Here is an 18,908-nt window from a genome sequence, read left to right as displayed (position 1 = left end):
TCTAAAATTATCTAACTTCACCATAGACTAGCTTCACTATTTGCAAGGAAAGGAAATATGCTGTTACCATTTCTTGTAAGCTTTATATACTGACATATTCTACAATTCTACGACAATGCGGGTTCTCTATCATAGAGAGCACAATTTGCGGTGGGGGCTAGCAAACCACTCCCAAGTTCGAAGGTGGGGGCAGGAGTGGCCACCGTCCGATTGGTCCTGGGCTGTTGTTGGGCAAATTAGTATGTTGCAAGTTGTAGGTCCAACCCCTGGGTTATAAAAGACTAAATGCTTGGTTTCTCTTTGGCTGCGGTTCGGATCCCCACCCTCCCTCCACTGTTTTAGGCTTCTGTGTTGACATTGCTGTGCCTCTCAAGGGGTCGCCTGTATTCAGGGGCCTGGTAGGAATTTTTTTTTTCATTTGGCTGATTGGCTGGTGCCATCTTTTTTTTTGCCTACTGCATAACAAATAATCACAACTTGTAAGGTTGGTGATTAGGCATTGGTTATTTTGGTCGTATTGAGGGGTCTTATTGATTCTGTTGGCCCCAAGTTAATGCCTGCATGGTGGGGGAAATTCCGGTCAGTAATACAGGGGCTCTATGCAGTGTCCGCAACCCCAGGTCGGGGGCCAGGACCATGTATTGAACCCCTGGGAGCCTGAAGGGAGAGGGAAGAGTTCATGCACCCAGGTCCCCATCTCTCCCTGTAGGATTTCCCCGTGTTGACAAGGCAAGTTATTATTTCTGTCCTTAGGTGACAGTTGAGAACCAATGCCTACGCAACCACTCACATATTTTGTATTTAATAAAAGTTGTGGCCAAATTCATGCCAAAAACCATTAAACAAAAATTCTGTCTATGTTGTGAGTTATTCGAGGGGTGGTTTTGAGGACGCAAAAGAGGCCTTATCTGAGCCTGGAACTCACCAAGTTTTTTGAGCCTTCAAGCTTCAATGACGATTCCTTTACCATAAATAAAAGCCTTTCCCACCTGTCCTTGCTGGTACATGAACTTTCACACGTAGAAGCCAAGCCCATCATTAATTCAAAACGGTAAGTTTTGCAATGGAAGTATTGCTTGGACAGCTGATGAGTAGCTCCCACAAGTGTGCCAAGTTTGCAAACTGTCAGGTTGGTGTGGGGGAAGTATCTGTGCCCCCCCCCTCCAATGAAACTTCTGAAAAGTTGAACAAACTTGCCTCAGAGATTCTGTGCATCTGGCAGCTTGTGATTATATTACACTGATGAGTAGTCCTCTGTGTGGAAGATTATATGCAGGGTTTTATTTTAGCTGGAACTCACCAGAACTCCATTCCTGCACCTCTCAAGTAGGTGCCATTGTCATTATATAAGAGAACAAGGGAGGCTTTCATGGTGAGTCCCAATTGAGGAGGGTTCTCTGCTAATCTTATTGCTCATTTGCTTGTGTATCCCTGCTTTTTGCAATGTGTGCAAAATATGATGCATGAGATGGTGTCTCGAATGGTGAGGCCTCAATTTATTGCCCGGGTACGGGAATATCAACCAGCATGGGACGCGATGGAGGAAAGGCTCCGTCGGTCTGAGAACAAGAGGTGGGAATGTGGAGAGAGAATTGCTAATTGTATTATTGAGCTAGATCTGATCCTATAGTTTGCATTGCTTGCATTGTATGAATTCTGACTGTATGGCTGTAGCCATGGGATGTCTTGCTTAAAATGCTTTCCTCTTTGCCTCTATGCCTCTGTGTGTCAAAGTGCAATCAAGGCCGGATGAGTTGGCCCTGTCTGGAACACAGAAGGGCTTATCAGCTGCTATGCCTGACACATAGTCTTACTCCAGGCTGCTGGAAGTTGCTAGCTTGACGCGTAAACTGAAGGCTGAAGGCTTTGTTGAGTCAGCATGTGTGTTTATGCATAAGACCGGACACAGGAAGATCCTTATATGTACTTATGACCCCCTTGCGTGCGTGACCCCCTTGCATGCGCACATTTACAGAGGAGGGGGAAAGGGGCCCAAAGAAGTGTATAAGAAGCTTTGCAATTTGTGTTTCTCTACTCTTGCCATGAGCTGATCACCTTGAGTCTCTTATTAATAAGAATTAAATTCTTTCTCTGAATGAAAACCCCCGGTGTCATTATTGACTATCTCTGTCCTGCCTGGGCGCAACTTAAGGACCCTTAGTAGCTGATAAGGCTACATTTTGTATCTGTCTTGAACTGAACCCAAATAATAAGCAGTAGCTCTCTTGAAATCAGAACATCTTGGATCCTCGAATGCAACTTGCAGCTGGGTAAATGAGAGCCCTGTTTTAATTCAGCCTCCTTTTGCTCTGTTCAAAGACGTAAATCAAGTGAGAAGATCGGTGCCATTGTGTTATTATTCTGCTGGGATTTGGCTGCTGCTTGCTGTCTCGCCTGACCCGAGTTGTAACTGGAGGGTAAAGGAAGAAAATGTCGCTGCTGCTCCTCTGTGCTAAGGTTATTGTACTCTGTGAAGAGGAAACGAGAAAAGGCATAATGTCTGACTCTGTTATTTAGGTGTAAATGTGACCAGGGGGCATAGAACTGCAAATGCCATCCTTGTTGGTAACAGGAAAAAAGAAGCTCGCAGCTTTGACACTGCAGACTCCCCAAGGGTTTGTTAAAAGCTGCTGCAACATGCTGGTGTGTGTGTGTGTGTGTGTGTGTGTGCCTGCACACATCCACAGTTTACCACTTTCAAGCAAATTTCCTCTGAGCAGAATGGTCTGCGATGCCTGCCATACCGCCATCATCTGCAAACGAAACCAGGCCTCCAAAATGAGTTTTAAATCCTTCCGCCATTTCCCCCCCTTGCTCCCCAGCCCAATTCAAAGATGAAAATGCTTTTTTATTACTGGTTGGATTCCAGTTCTCCGTGTGCCAGTGTAGCTGCTTTCCAGAGCTGCTTGCCTTACGGAAGTGAGCAGGTTGAGGAATTGGAAAAAATAAGGGGTGGAAGAAGGGAGGGAAAGGCAGCCGAGATGCAATTATGAGTGACCTTGCAATACTAAACTGGCACACTCTGCAGGATCAATAGCCAGACAAGTTTCTGTGGCAGATCCAATAAACGGAGAGTGATGGAGCTGGCATGGGGCGGATGGAAGAAAAAGCCAAGCATGTATATTGAAGTGAAGTGGTAATAATATCACTGTTCCTGCTACTTTACCTATGATTTCTGTGCATGCATTTTTGAAGCATATATTTTGATTAAGGCAAAAATGGCAGCTGTTGCCTCTTTGGCCAATTAAGGGGACCAAAGATGTAGTAATTATATGCTCTGCTTGCTACAAAAATGGGTACTTGAGCACCAGGCTGCTAGTCAGAAATGATCTGTTAACATGCAGTTTATTGCTGGGAAACAGGCTGTCTTCCCCATAAAGGCACTATTAATAAATAAGCAAAATTCAGCTGCTGCTTCTAGAGAAATGTGCATGATAAAAAGGATTTTCAAAAAACACACCACCTTCAAAACTTCAAATTGGAGAACCTATTAAACTGTCTGCCAGGTCTGTGAAAGGCATATGGTTTTACTCCATGTGCTTGAAGTATGAAATTATTATTGATCTTTGGTAGGATTTATGTTGTTGATGATGATGATTTATAAATTGCTTTCTAAACAAGCAACTCGAGGCAATTGACAATTAAAAACAGTTCAAAACACAAAAACAGCAAATACTTTTTAAAACAAGACTAGAACCCTAACAAAGTAGATTCTTGCAGTAAAGACCATTTATCCAGCTGGGAAACGCTAACAAAAATAACTTGCATTGTTTCCAGAAAGTTCAGATAGTGAGCACCTGTTACACTATCTTGGCAAGAATGCTATTCCATAGAACAGGGGCAGCCACACTAATAATAATAATAATAATAATAATAATAATAATAATAATAATAATTTATACCCCGCCCATCTGGCTGGGTTTCCCCATCCACTCTGGGTGGCTTCCAACAAAACATTGCAGTACAATAATCTATTAAACATTAAAAGCTTCCATAAACAGGAGAGAAAATGGGCTGAATGACAGTCAGTGGCAGAAGAAGGACTGGAGGTGCCAAACTGCTATCCTCCAGATCTTGCACTCTTCCCCATCTTCCAGCTAAGACAAGGGGCTCACTTTGTCCAATAGGAGTCTCAGCTCCATCAGTCATGCTATGTGCCAAAAGTTTTGAAAACAGTCCTGTAAGGGGAACAGCCCGATTACAAGAGCCAGGAAACGGAAAGGGAGTGCTGACACCCGAGCAGCATCAAAGAGCCCTTACTCCATGGGCAGGAAGAGAGGGAGAGGGAAAAAGGGGACGGCAGTCAGTCGGTCAGCAGGCCATTCCCCTCCCCACGCCGGAATTGAGGCGTCGGAAAAGGGGGAGGCGCTTCACGGTTCCCAGGCTCTTGTGTTGGACTAAGAGCCGGAAATCGGCAGTGTAGGAATCTGACTCGGAATGAACAGACATAGAACTTCAGACACCTTACACTGTTAATAATATGCACCAATAAAAACATCTGAAAAACAAGCAGATGTGGAGGGTCGTTACTCAAGAGTAGCCACAACAACCCTGACAAGTCCTAAATTTTTCTGCACGAGTGAAAACACAAATGTAAATTGTTTGGAGATATATGATTTGGGAAGGAGGATATTCCAGTGAGAGAATGCTAGTGCAACGACTCAACCAGCTGCTAAAGATTGGACGACAGTTATCTTGGAAATAGATAAATATGTCTGTAATGTTCTGCCCAGATTACTTTTTTTGTCATTATTATGTTTCCTTGCAGACACATATGCTGTCTCTCAGAAAGCTGTTCAGCAGTGAAACAGATTCCCACAAAAAGTGGTAGAGTCTCATTCCTTAGAGGTTAATAATAATAATAATAATAATAATAATAATAATAATAATAATAATTTACTTACATCCTGCCCTCCCTGGCCAGGGCCGGGCTCAGGGCGGCTAACACCAAATATAAATTATAATGTAATGGGGGGCAGTTAATTAAAATAAGGCTTAAAATACAAGCTTAAAATACAGCCGCCTCATGTTAGTATTAGCCCATAAATCAAGACCATAAAGGGAGGGAACATCAGATATTCACCCGAGCCAGCTATCCATGCTGGTCCTACGTGGTCCAGCAAAAAAGCCAAGGGAAAATTTATATACCAAATCCCATATAAGGGATCAGGGTGAGTCCAAGCCGAAGCCCAGGCAGATCAGCTCCATCTTGCAGGCCCTGTGGAAGGATGTTAAATCCCTCAGGGCCCTGGTCTCTTGTTACAGAGTGTTCCACCAAGTCGAGGCCAGTGCTGAAAAGGCCCTGGCCCTAGTTGAGACCAATCTAACCTCCTTGAGGCTCGGGACCTCCAAAATGTGGTTATTTATGGACCTCAAGGTCCTCCGTGGGGCATACCAGGAGAGACGGTACCGTAGGTATGAGGGTCCTAGGCTGCATAGGGCTTTAAAGGTCAAAACGAGCACCTTAAACCTGACCCTGTACTCCGCTGGGAGCCAGTGCAGCTGGTAAAGCACTGGATGAATGTGGTCCCATGGCAAGGACCCCGTAAGGAGCCTCGCTGCAGCATTCTGCACCCGCTGGAATTTCTGGATCAGCTTCAAGGGCAGCCCCGCATAGAACAAGTTACAGTAATCAAGCCTGGAGGTGACCGTCACATGGATCACTGTGGCCAGATCAGGGCGAGAGAGTTAAGGGACCAACTGCTTAATACAGCGGAGATGGAAAAATGCCACCTTTGCTGTGGCTCCAACCTACACCTCCATAGAAAGGGAGGCGTTGAAGGTTACACCCAAACTTTTGACAGGAGGTGCTGGCACTAATTGAGCCCCGCAAGAGATGGGAGTTGGCCCCCCAACCCCATGCCGTCCCAACCCAGCCAGAGGACCTCTGTCTTTGAAGGTTTTAACTACAACCGGCTCCCACACAGCCATCCAGCCACAGCTTCCAAGCATCTGGTCAGTGTGTCCGAGGCCAAGTCAGGGCGGCCGTCTATCAACATATAAATCTGGGTGTCATCAGCATATTGATGACAACCCAGCCCAAAACTCCAGACAATCTGGGCAAGGGGGCACATAAAGATATTGAAAAGCTTTGGGGAAAGGATTGCACCCTGCGGCACTCCACACACCAAGGGGTGCCGCGATGACAACTCCTTCCCTAGCACCACCCTCTGTCCCCGACCTGAGATAAAGGAGTGCAGCCATTAAGCAGAGGTTGGATGGCCATCTGTCATGGATGCTTTAGCCGAGATTCCTGCATTAGGGGGGTTGGACTAAATGACCCTTGGGTACATTCCAGCTCTGAGCCATTGCCCACCCCCTCATTGTTTGGTTGTCAATCCTAGTTTTGAGACAAGTTCCCGGTGTCTGTAGGTCTGAGAAGTCTATTTTCTGCAAAATACTAGGGTAATTATTGGTGCAGGGATAAAGAAATAACATTAGCATTTCATTGCAACATCATTTTATTAAGTGAAATGCCATGGATTTTCAAGGTATTCTCTGGAGATCTTTTCTGTAAGCCTAATGGAATTGTGTGTGGAAAAATTACCACTAAGCTTTATAGAAGCACATGCTTTTGATCTGAAAAATCCTTCATGTGCTAAAATGACCCCCTTTTAAAAACAACAACAACAACAACGAAAGAGGACTGTCTCTATACATGCTGATATATAATCTAGAGATTTGCAATGCTGTTCTAAAATAAATAAATAAAATGGAATACAAATCAAAAGTAATCAACTTTTAATCGTGATAAATGTAGACCCTTCAGAGGAAACAAATGGAGCAATCAGTGTAATCAGTTCTATAAATATATTGCGGGTGAAATTAATGTTTGTATGGGTGGTTTTTTTTAAAATTTAAAATCAGGGATCTAGAGATTAACATGAGCCTTGTTCAAGCATTCAATTTGAGATGAGAATGTACAAAGTGAGGCCCAGCCAATGAGTAATAGGCATGAGTCTGAAAGAGGCTGCCTTCTTGAGCGTAGGTTTCCAGCACAGAATATGGAAATCTTGATTAATTGATTCAGAGTGGATGCCTGAAGAGAACTCATGCTAATCTTTAGATCCCTGATCTAGATTCCCTGGTTGCTGAGAGGGCGGCACTTGTCTTGCCTATTCCTGTTTGACCCTTCACCCATTCAAACAGAACTGCTGTGGTTGTTAAGCAAGGCAGGCAGGACTCATTTATTTGTTTATATTTGTTTACTGTTCTGGAGGTCTGTTCGTAAACCAAAACAGGTTGTAACCCAAGGCAGACTTTTGCCGATGAGGGCCTCCCCCCCAAAATTGTTCGTAATCCAAAAAAATTGGTTGTAATCCAAAAAAAAATCACAAACCGGGACACGCATTTCCAGGTTTGATGTGTTTGTAATCCAAAATGTATGCAAACCAGACTGTTTGCAAACCAAGGTACCACTGTATTGAGCCAGTTTGGAGCATTTCTAGCAGGCTGCTGTCTCTCAGATATCAGGGGCCTAAGTCATGTAAAGCAGTGGTCCTCAACCTTGGGCCTCCAGGTGTTTTGAGACTACAGTTCCCATCATCCCTGACCACTGGTCCTGCTAGCTAGGGATCATGGGAGTTGTAGGCCAAAAACATCTGGAGGCCCAAGGTTGAGGACCACTGATGTAAAGGACTCCACACCAGCTTAGGCACCTCGAGAATCAGGCACCAAAATGAAGTGGCAACCAACGTAGCTGTTTTAAAACAGGGGTTGCATGAGTTCTAAAAGTATCTGGTTGCTGAATCTTGAAGCAGTTGACATTTTTTAGTTGTCCTTAAGGGCAACATCACATGTAGCACATTGCAATAATCCAGCGTGGAAGTTAGCAGAGCACCAAATACAGTGGCCAAGTCATCTCTGTCCAAAATGTGCCATATCTGGTGAGCCAGCCAGAGTTGCGCTTCTAGCCACAGAGAGGCCACCTGGACTTCAAGTGACACTGTTGGATCCAGGAGTGTCCCCAAACTATGAACCTGCTCCTTCCAGGGGAGTACAATGTCCTGTGGATTACAAGTGGTCTTCCCACCTCCTAGACTTCAGAACTTGGAACACAATATGGTAATACCTCTGCCTTTTCAAGGTTCTCATTGGGTGGAGTAGAAAGGTCAGGCTAGCTTCCTAGCAAGTGTGCCTCTATCTGCTAAGAGGGAGATGGAGAGGTGGGGGGTGAGGTGGCAGGGGGGTCAGGGTAGTGCAAACACACAGGGTAGTGCCAGATTGTCCCCATAAGTGCTTGTACTTCACCAACCTACCGAAGCTCGCATAGTGGCTCTGCCCCACCCTGCAAACTGTTTCTGGGGTAGCATGAAATATTTAAAAGAAGGAGAAGAATAAGAAAGAGCAGCGTGTACTTCTGCTCTGCTTTTCACCACTTCTGTGGAGTTGGTTTTGTGGCCTTGTGGCTTTGATAGGATTCACAAACACCGCCTCCTGCATTTCAAGGAAAACAAGTAATTAAAAGGAGTTTGCAACACAAGCAGAATTTGTCTCAGAATTCTCAAACTTCACAAGCTCAGGCCCGGGGACAATATGTTCCAAAGAACTGCAAATAATTTCTGAACTCGCCCCTTTTTAAGTAAGTTCTGCAGCTGTTAGAAGGAGGTGTTTTCCCAATACATCACTGAAGAAACAGTAAAACTCAAATAGGGGGGAAAGCAGTGAGAGAGAGGTTTGTGAAGATTAAATTTCTGCACTTGCAGTTACACAGAACTTAGGTGATTAAAATATATCTGTAATGAAACTTTCTTTAAAAATTCCTAGTCATTACATTTTCTATCAGGCAATGCCATGTTATATTAGCAAAGTCCTGTTTTATTCTGCCATTTTATCTTGGTATATAACAGCAACGCCACCAGCTTTCCAGTCTTTTCTCTTTAGCATATTCCATAATGTGTCTTGCCTTGGTCATCGCCAAATCGCTCTGTTTCCAGATTCACATTTGGCAAGGCAGCTAGCAATTCTCATCCTGAAAAATCTAACTCCTGAGAAGTTGGTAACATTTTTTTTTAAAAAAAAGAAATGTTAAATGTTCACACACACACCCCACAGATAATTTGTTTTTATGATAATTTATAATAATGATTTATAATAATATATCTTTATAAGCTACTTTCCCCTCTGCTATTTGCCTGAAGAAACTTGAAGGTGGTGGGATAATTAGTTATAGGTTTATAGTCATTTCTTTCCCCATACTTTTTGGCCCGACAGGCATTTGTAGTGCTTTGGTGCAGACTGTCTCTGGCCAAACATCATTATAAACCACTATTTCATCCCTTCCCTTGCACATTTTTTTCCCTTTCCAACAATCCTGTGAGGTAGGTTTGGAGGAGAAGTTGCAATTGACACAAGGTGACGTGTGTGTGTGTGTGTGTGTACACAGTGGTGCCTCGACTTACGAATTTAATCCATTCCGAAGGCACCTTCATAGGTTGAAAAATTCGTAAGTTGAAAAGCGCCATTGGAAACGCGATTTCCCATAGGAATGCACTGGAAACGGAAAAATTCGTAAGTCGAAGCAACCCCATCTAAAAATTTGTAAGTCGAAAAAAAAACCCTATCTAAAACCACTGCGCTTTCCTTTTGGATGTCAAGAAATTTGTAAGCGTGTGGCCATTTGCCCCACTCGTAAGTCGAAAAATTCAGCTGTCAAGTCATTTGTAAGTCGAGGTACCTCTCTCTCTCGTGTAGAATATGATGTTCCTATTTTACTGGAGAAATGTTGGGGTGTGTGTGTGCAAAATCCAGTTATGGTATGGCCTATGTACATTATAGGATCACATACAAAAGCTGTCACTTTTGAAGTGGAATAAGGATGGTTGGAAATGTATCCATAGGGACAGACAGCCTGGAACAGAAGGGGGGCATTCCCTACATTAGAGAAGGCAGGTGAAGGTCTGAGGGGAGGAGTGTCTAAATGTTTTACTTCAGCTTCCAAACAGCAAGAACCAACCTTTCAATGATTCACTGAGAGATTATGTGGGGGAAAGATGTTTGAGACCATTCTCCGATGCCCTTCATAACTCCAAGGAGCTTCTGCGACACAGCTAACCGGTGTCTATGGCTTGTAGTTTCCATTTGTAGTTTGTTTACAGCCTCTGCTTTCATTTGGCACATTCATAGCTACAACATGAGAAAGACTTTCTGCTTAGCAAAAGGGGTCACGTTTTAATCACCAGTTAGTGTCTAATTTAATTTTAAGCAGTTTAGCAAAGCAGCTCATAAGCAGAAAACAAGACAATTTTATAATAAGAAAGGGTTATTACTGGATTTGTGTTTGTGTGTCTGGTTTTCTTTTCTTCTTCTTCTTTTTTAAAAAAACGGGATACCCCAGAGATAATTGCTTAAGCACTAGAAAATCACTGTTGGTTTCATTCAGAAATACTGCTTATTTCTATTGAAAACGGCATGCCAAATCCCGATGAAAAGAGATCAGCAGGCAAAGTTCACTGAACTAAATGAGCTGGATAATATAGATTTTGTCTGGAAGATGCAGCACAACCAGTGCATAGAAAAGTATGTTGAACTCTCTTGAAGAATATGCTTGCTACTTGTTATCAGATTATCTGAAGGATTCTAGCAGCAGACTTGATCTAACAGATTTGGTGGTGGTGTTTTTTTTTTTTTTTAGCAGAATCCATACACCTCAACAGTGGTGTAGCGTAGGTTGCCAGCCCCCGGGGTTGTGCTCCCTAAACCGTGGCTCCTGTCAGGGCCAGACCATTCTGTCTGAATGTTGAGAGGCTAGACAGAAGGATCTGATTTAGATAATGGAAGCTATAGCATTGCCTGAGGTTTTGGATGCTTCCAGATAAGGCAGTTGAGCATCACTGGAACTTCACATACACCTGTTACAAAAGTGGGCAGCTTAGGTCCAGGATTCCGTAAGGAGCACTGAGTCCTTATATCCCAACTTAATCACTGAGATCATCTGCAGAAGACGTGCTGTTAGTTCTCTGCTGCCTGACAGAGGCCCAAATGACCTCAACCAGAAGCCAAGCAGTTAGTGCTACCACTCCTGTGTTGTGGAACACTTTTCCAAGACAGATTTGGCAGGAATCATCACTTATTACTTTCAGGCATCTCTTGAAGATTTCCCTTCCCTCCTTCTTTTGCCTTTGCAATGTTTTATGTGGCCAGCCACCTTAGTATTTTATAATATGGTGATATTTTATAAGGTGATAATAAATATAAAACAAAACACCGCATTCAAAGTTCAAGATATAGTAGTAGCTGAACTTCATTTGGATGTCCGGGGAAATGCTAATAGTCCTGGTATGTGTGAACTATTTCCAAGTGAAAACTGCCTGGATCATAGAATCATTGCAGAGTTGGAAGGGATCCAAGGGTCATCTAGTCCAACCCCCTGCAATGCAGGAATTCTGTCCACAGCCATCCCCTTGGTGGGCTTGAACCACCAACCTTCTGGTTAACAGCCAGCCACACTGACCCACTGTGTCATTATCCAGTTCAGAGGGTGAGCTTGACTGATGAAATTCACAACGCCACTTTTGAAACTTTCCATTTATAGTGAATTTGTCATTTGCTTGTAGGTTTACACGTTGCGTATTTATTTGCCAAACTGGGGAGGAAATGAGGCAGTAGAGTCTTTCTCTCTCCTTTCACTTCCTGAAGCCATCAGTGTTGCAACTTTGTTGTTGTTTTATTTAAAATAAATAAATAAAATGTTTCTGGATTCTGCATTAGATGTTCTAACACTGTTTTATCTATCATTTCTGTGTTTGCTGTCCTGCGGTCCTTTGGGAGGAATAATAATAATAATAATAATAATAATAATAATAATAATAATGTCAGATTCTGTCCATTTTTCAACTGAAGGCCACTGCGGCGGGAAGGTAAACAGCGTTTCCTTGCACTCTGGTTTCCATAATGTTGTCCCCATTGTGCCAGAAGCAGTTTAGTCCTGCTGGCCACATGACCCGGGAAAGCTGTCTGGGGACAAACGCCGGCTCCCTCGGCTTGAAAGCGAGATGAGCGACGCAACCCCATCGTCGCCTTTGACTGGACTTAACCTTTCAGGGGTCCTTTACCTTGCCTTATGAGAGTGATTGTCTGATTTAGGTTTATAAGCCTCAATTTTTAAAAAGAGCACATCTTGCGATCAGCGGGAACTGCCTTATGTATTCCATTTCCCCATATACGGCCATTCATTTGCTAGTATAAATATGATTTATGTGTATGTTCTATATCTAATATAGCATGGTCGTATAAAGTAGTTTGCAATATTTCCATCAGGAAAAAAAGATGAGGGGCAGCACCACCAAATACTTGAAGATCTACCTTCTCCTTCCTCATTGTTAAACATTCACGGCATGTTCTTCTACTTGAGAGCTATTTGTATTCTAAGATGAAAGTCATTCTGGTGATGGCTTTTAAATGCAGCTCCACTACTTATTTAGTAGGTGGGACAGGGGCCCGGTTCCTTATCAACAATAAATTACACTCCTGTTAAACTTGCTGCTAAACAAGGAGTTACACTCCTATTAAAATCCAATTAAACATGCATCACAATTGATGAATGTAATTAGAACCAATGTAGAGGGTAAATGGTTCAAGGCACAGTAAGTGAAAAAATAGTTTGATGTCCAAATTGGGAAAAGACCCAAATCCTGGATATTTTAGGCTGTCAAAGGAAATAGATTCCTCTCTCGCCTGCCTGCTTACATTTAAACCAAAGATTATGGCTCATTGGGGGGGGGGGGAGTCAGCACTTCTTTTCTCCCAACAAAACATGGGCAACTTCCCTTGAATAAGCAGACTGATACACATGGATGTGGAAACCATACCTGCCAAGTCTCCCGCTGAAAAATGCGGGATCAGCAGCGGCGCAGCACCAGAAGTTGCGTAGAAGCAACTTCCGGGGCCGCTCTGCTCTATTTCCAGTGCCCACACATGGGCAGAGCAGCACCCAAAAAGGAGTCTCCCTGGCAGGTAGGAAATCCGGGAGATTTCTGGGATTTTTCTCCATTCGGGAGAACAGCGGGAAACGGATTAAAATCCGGGGGTTTCCCGTGAAAAACGGCATACTTGGCAGCTAAGGTGGAAACAAGTTAATGTCTATGGATTTTTATGTCTATGTGTTCTCATTTCATTTTTATTGTTTTAGTGCTTGGCTAGTTGCCATCTTGGACTCCTTGGGGAGGAAGGATGAGTTGGAAATTCAAAACAATTGATGATGTGATATGATATGATATGATATGATATGATGATATGATATGATATTCATGAGCATCTAACCAGGGTGATACAAACCTCAGCATTCCTACTTAGTATCAAGTCATACATATCCAGTTGTCTCTCAGTACAGATTAAAATATACATTTGCATAAATGTTGTCCAGTGCCATTGTGTAGACCACAGTGCAGGCTACACCATTTTATTTGCATATCATGCCTTAGGTTATGCAATTATCTGTGAACTAAGATAATTAGCCATGTAAATCTGCTTACCCTTAAACTCACAGAAGCAACTGGTATTTCTGAAGGATTAATAGTGCAATCGTGTGCAAGTGTATTCCAAGGTAAATCCAATTCAGTGGGGTTTGCTCTCAGATAAGTAAAGGATTTCAGTCCAGTAGCACATGTTTATTCAGAAGAAAATCTCACTGAGTTCAATGGAGCTTTCTCCTTGGTGAATGGATACAAGATTGCAGGCTAAAGTTGTGTTACTTAAACATATTTAACAGGGAGTATAATTATATACAACAGAATTAATTGCCAACATAGATAGAGTTATGCTGTAAACATTTAGCCATAGTGATGTTCTCTTTAACTCTCTCTGCTAACCAATTTTAATATTCATTTTTTCTTTTTGCAGCAAACCAAATTTTATTAATTAATCTCAGTGGTTTCAGACATTACTTGTATCCAAGTAAGATTGGCCTGGTTACTATTTGACAGATGTGCTTAACTTTATAAAGTAATCACAACATTCAGTACCAAAGGGAAGAGTCCATCATAAGAAGGATTAGAAAAATTCCTTCAAAGGATTGAGTTCTTCTTCTGAGAGGAAATGAGAACCTCAAGGGTAAAACTCTGGCACATTTGAGTCCAAGGAATGTGGCAATTGATATTTCCTCCTTCTGATTTTGAAACTTAGAAGTGATTCCAGGGCTCTCTACTCCAACTCATATCATTTGATGCAAGCTAGATATTTTATGCCCTCTCCCTACTCTTTCAAAGCACTGTGGAGATTTCACAACTTTCAGGTACCCATTCTAGTGCTTAGCCTGAAGAAGAAGAAACCGAGAGGTGATATGATAGCCACTTTCAAATACTGTATATGAAGAGCTGTCACATGAAAGATGGTGCAAGCTTGTTTTCAACTGCTGCTCCTAAGAGTAGGACCCAAACAAAGGGATGCAAGAAAGAGGATTCTGATGAAACATTAGGAATAAAATTCTTGCAGTAAGAGCTCTTTGACAATGGTGGACTAACCTTCAGGTGAGGTAGGTAAAAGTAAAGGACCTCTAGACGGTTAAGTCCAGTCAAAGGCAACTATGGAGTGCAACACTCATCTTGCTTCAGGTCAAAGGAGCCGGTGTTTGTCCACAGAAAACTTTCCGAGCCATGTGGCCACCATGACTAAACCACTTTGGGCACAATGGGACTCCGTGATGGAAGTCAAAGCACACGGAAACGCTGTTTACCTTCCTGTCACAGCGGTACTTATTTATCTACTTGCACTGACATGCTTTTGAACTGCTAGGTTGGCAGAAGCTGGGACAGAGCAATGGGAGCTCACCCCATCGCGTGGATTCAAACCAATAGGGACGCGGGTGGCACTGTGGTATAAACCAGCCTCTTGGGCTTGCCATCGGAAGGTTGGCAGTTTGAATCTGCATGACAGGGTGAGCTCCCATTGTTCTGTCCTTCACCTTTTTTACCTACTAACCTTCATTAAAGGTTGTTAAATAGGTTGGATGGCTATCTGTCATATTTAGCTGTGACTCCTGCATTATAGGGGGTTGGACTAGATAACCCTTGGGGGTCCCTTGCAATTCTACAATTCTATGATTCTACGTCCCCACTTAAAACAGGTTGCAACCCTCTTGCTTGCTTGCTGCCCTCTTGCTATAGTGGTAGAGTAATAGCTTTCAGGAGTTGGACAGCGTTATTGCCACCTATTGACCCATTGTTTTGGGCACGTATTATGCTAAGTATTTTCAAGATGATGATGATGATGATGATGATGATGAAGCCCTATGTGGCTTGGGACCCTTTAAAGCCCTATGTGGCTTGGGACGCTCGTACCTATGGGACCGCCTCTCCTGGTATGCCCTGCGGAGGACCTTAAGGTCCACAAACAACAATATTCTGGAGGTCCCGAGCCATAAGGTGGCTAGATTGGCCTCTACTAGGGCCAAGGCCTTTTCAGTATTGGCCCCAACTTGGTGGAACACTCTTTCACAGGAGACCAGGGCCCTGCGGGATTTGTCGTCTTTCCACAGGGCCTGCAAGACAGAGCTGTTACGCCTGGCCTTTGGGTTGGACTTAGTCTGACCCCTGTGTTTTTCCTCCCTCATGGCTTGGATTTATGGATTACTTAAAATAAGGCTGCATTTAAAATTTTAATACTGTATTTTAATCTGTATTTTAATTAATTGCTTTTTTATGTTTTATTGTAATTTTATTGGTGTGAGCCGCCCTGAGCTCGGTTTTGACTGGGGAGGGCGGGGTATAAATAAAAATGTATTATTATTATTATTATTATTATTATTATTATTATTATTAAAACACTTACCATTTTCTAAGCACTCCACATGTCATAAGACATAGCATAGCCTAAAGTATGACTCCAGAGTTCCCAAGAAGAAAACTCAACACAGCCTTTGCTGTGTTGAAAGCCTTTGGTTGTAGGCTGCCTCTGGATGGCAGATATATTTTGCTAGATTAGTGCTCCAAGTTCTGGACTTTGACTACCCTGCCAGTTCCTGCTCTCCTCATTGGCTACCATCTTTACCCAATAGACTTTGCTTTCTTGGGCAGTAGGAAAACCTAAGAGCTGTTGCATATACATGACAGACCAGCTTCCCCAGTATCTTGACACTTTCTGCCACAGTAAACCTAAAGAAGAAGAAGAAGAAGAAGAAGAAGAAGAAGAAGAAGAAGAAGAAGAAGAAGAAGAAGAAGAAGAAGAAGAAGAAGAAGAAGAAGAAGAAGAAGAGGAGGAGTAGTTTGGATTTGATATCCTGCTTCTTCACTACCCGAAGGAGTCTCAAAGCGGCTAACATTCTCCTTTCCCTTCCTCTCCCACAACAAACACTCTGTGAGGTGAGTGGGTCTGAGAGACTTCAGAGAAGTGTGACTAGCCCAAGGTCACCCAGCAGCTGCATGTGGAGGAGCGGAGACGCGAACCCTGGCTCTCTAAAGGCAGACAAAGATTTCAAAACATTGAACAAAGGCCAAGGAACCTCGTCCAATAGTGGGTTGTCATCATGTATTCCTGAGCCTATTGGAGCATGCATCTTCCCTTCACATGTCATGTGTTTACCTAGGAAATGCTGGTGTTATAAAAAGTGAAATAACCCTTGGGAGAGAAATCAAGCAAAAAGATAGAGCTGGAGCCAAGAATGCAACCAAGGAATGGTAGAAACTTAAATGAAGACAAACAGGGAGGAATTCAATGTTGTACTAAGTTGATCGTTCCATTAGCGCTAGCATTTCAGTTTTCCAGATGGCACAAACCCACCTCCCCTCTGCACACTGTTCTGGGAGTTCTCTTTCCCTACCCCCCAAGCCAATTTGGGGGTACATGGGGGAGGAGAGTCCGAAAAACCACATTAACCAAGTGGAGTTCCTTGAGAAAGGCCGAGATACAAGCACAGTAGAAATTATTATGGTCGTATTATTATTAAAAGAATAACAATTACAATCTTTGGTGTGTCTTATAATATTTGTTGTTGTTGTTGTTGTTGTTGTTTAGTCGTTTAGTCGTGTCCGACTCTTCGTGACCCCATGGACCATAGCACGCCAGGCACTCCTGTCTTCCACTGCCTCCCGCAGTTTGGTCAAACTCATGTTGGTAGCTTCGAGAACACTGTCCAACCATCTTGTCCTCTGACGTCCCCTTCTCCTAGTGCCCTCAATCTTTCCCAACATCAGGGTCTTTTCCAAGGATTCTTCTCTTCTCATGAGGTGGCCAAAGTATTGGAGCCTCAGCTTCACGATCTGTCCTTCCAGGGAGCACTCAGGGCTGATTTCCTTAAGAATGGATAGGTTTGATCTTCTAGCAGTCCATGGGACTCTCAAGAGTCTCCTCCAGCACCATAATTCAAAAGCATCAATTCTTCGGCGATCAGCCTTCTTTATGGTCCAGCTCTCACTTCCATACATCACTACTGGGAAAACCATAGCTTTAACTATACGGACCTTTGTCGGCAAGGTGATGTCTCTGCTTTTTATGATGCTGTCTAGGTTTGTCATTGCTTTTCTCCCAAGAAGCAGGCGTCTTTTAATTTCGTGACTGCTGTCACCATCTGCAGTGATCAAGGAGCCCAAGAAGGTAAAATCTCTCACTGCCTCCATTTCTTCCCCTTCTATTTGCCAGGAGGTGATGGGACCAGTGGCCATGATCTTGGTTTTTTTGATGTTGAGCTTCAGACCATAATTTGCACTCTCCTCTTTCACCCTCATTAAAAGGTTCTTTAATTCCTCCTCGCTTTCTGCCATCAAGGTTGTGTCATCTGCATATCTGACAATATTTGTCGTTACCTGACAATAATAGTTTCGCTTTCAGAGAATTGCCTGCATATATCCCATTTTATGTGGGTAATAGGACAAACGATATAAATGTGAGTGGAAAAGGAATATAAAAACAGCTGGTAGAATGTATTTCCTCAAACTTTTAAACTTTTAAAGTGCTGTAATTGTAGAGGGAAGAGAAATATTCCACAGAATGATTAAGGATGGCTATAACTTGGGATAGTGTCAAGGATTTGGCATTACCAATTGATGTAGGTCTGAATCAATATCAAGCAATTGCACCTTATTTTACATCAGTCAGCATGCTAAATCCTTGCTGGAATAACTAAAGTACCAATCAATACCTATGTTTCACTGCACACCCTTCCAATGCCGAGAAGTAAAACAGAGGAAAGGCGTGATGGCAAATGCCCCCATTTTACATTGTGTCCCATAACAGGCACTGTGACTTGGACAAGCCTCCCAATGCTCCAGTAAATTCTGGCTGCTGAAGTGGAACCAGCTGACTCTGACCTTACTGGAGCAAACACTTTGATTCAAACTGCTGCCTTGAGTGATGTTTATGGCTTCAAGGATGGTCATATTTACATAGCTCAGTGGCACACGAAAAACACGGAGATGGCAGCACCGAATCAGTGGCGCATGCCCTCCTGGCATGCACTCTTTACAAAGACCTGAGGAACAAGATTATCAGGCCTCTTATATTGTCCATTCCGGGTCGCCCAACCACTGCCACAGTGTCTTTTCTCCTGGCAGATCAAGATGAGCAGGTGACAGCAAAGGTTGCAAGGTTTTTAGCTGGGGCAATCAGAATAAGGGCCACTGTTTGACTTCTGATTTAGGACCCTAAACTGTGTTTCATATAATCAGCCTTTTATTTTGTTCTGTGTATATTGCAATGCTGTTTTGTTGCTATGGCCAATGGCTGATGCAAATAAAGTTTATTTCATTCATACGGTAGCTCAGTGATAGTCAACATGGTGCCCTCTGCGACGAACCCGGGGAGTTGTCCCCAATTAAATGCGACAATCCCGGCGTTGTCACTAAACTTGAGATGATCCCACCTAATATGTGCGGATCCCACCAATGTGATGTGCCTCCCTTTCTATGCCACTAGCAGAGTGTTGAAGGAAACTGGTTATTTCACAAGCAACCCACCTATCCTTCTTGCGCCCAAATAAA

Source organism: Zootoca vivipara, chromosome 16, assembly GCF_963506605.1.
Source record: "Zootoca vivipara chromosome 16, rZooViv1.1, whole genome shotgun sequence".
NCBI lineage: Eukaryota > Metazoa > Chordata > Lepidosauria > Squamata > Lacertidae > Zootoca > Zootoca vivipara.
The sequence above is the reverse complement of the archived record's forward strand: the minus strand, read 5'-3'. Positions refer to the sequence as shown.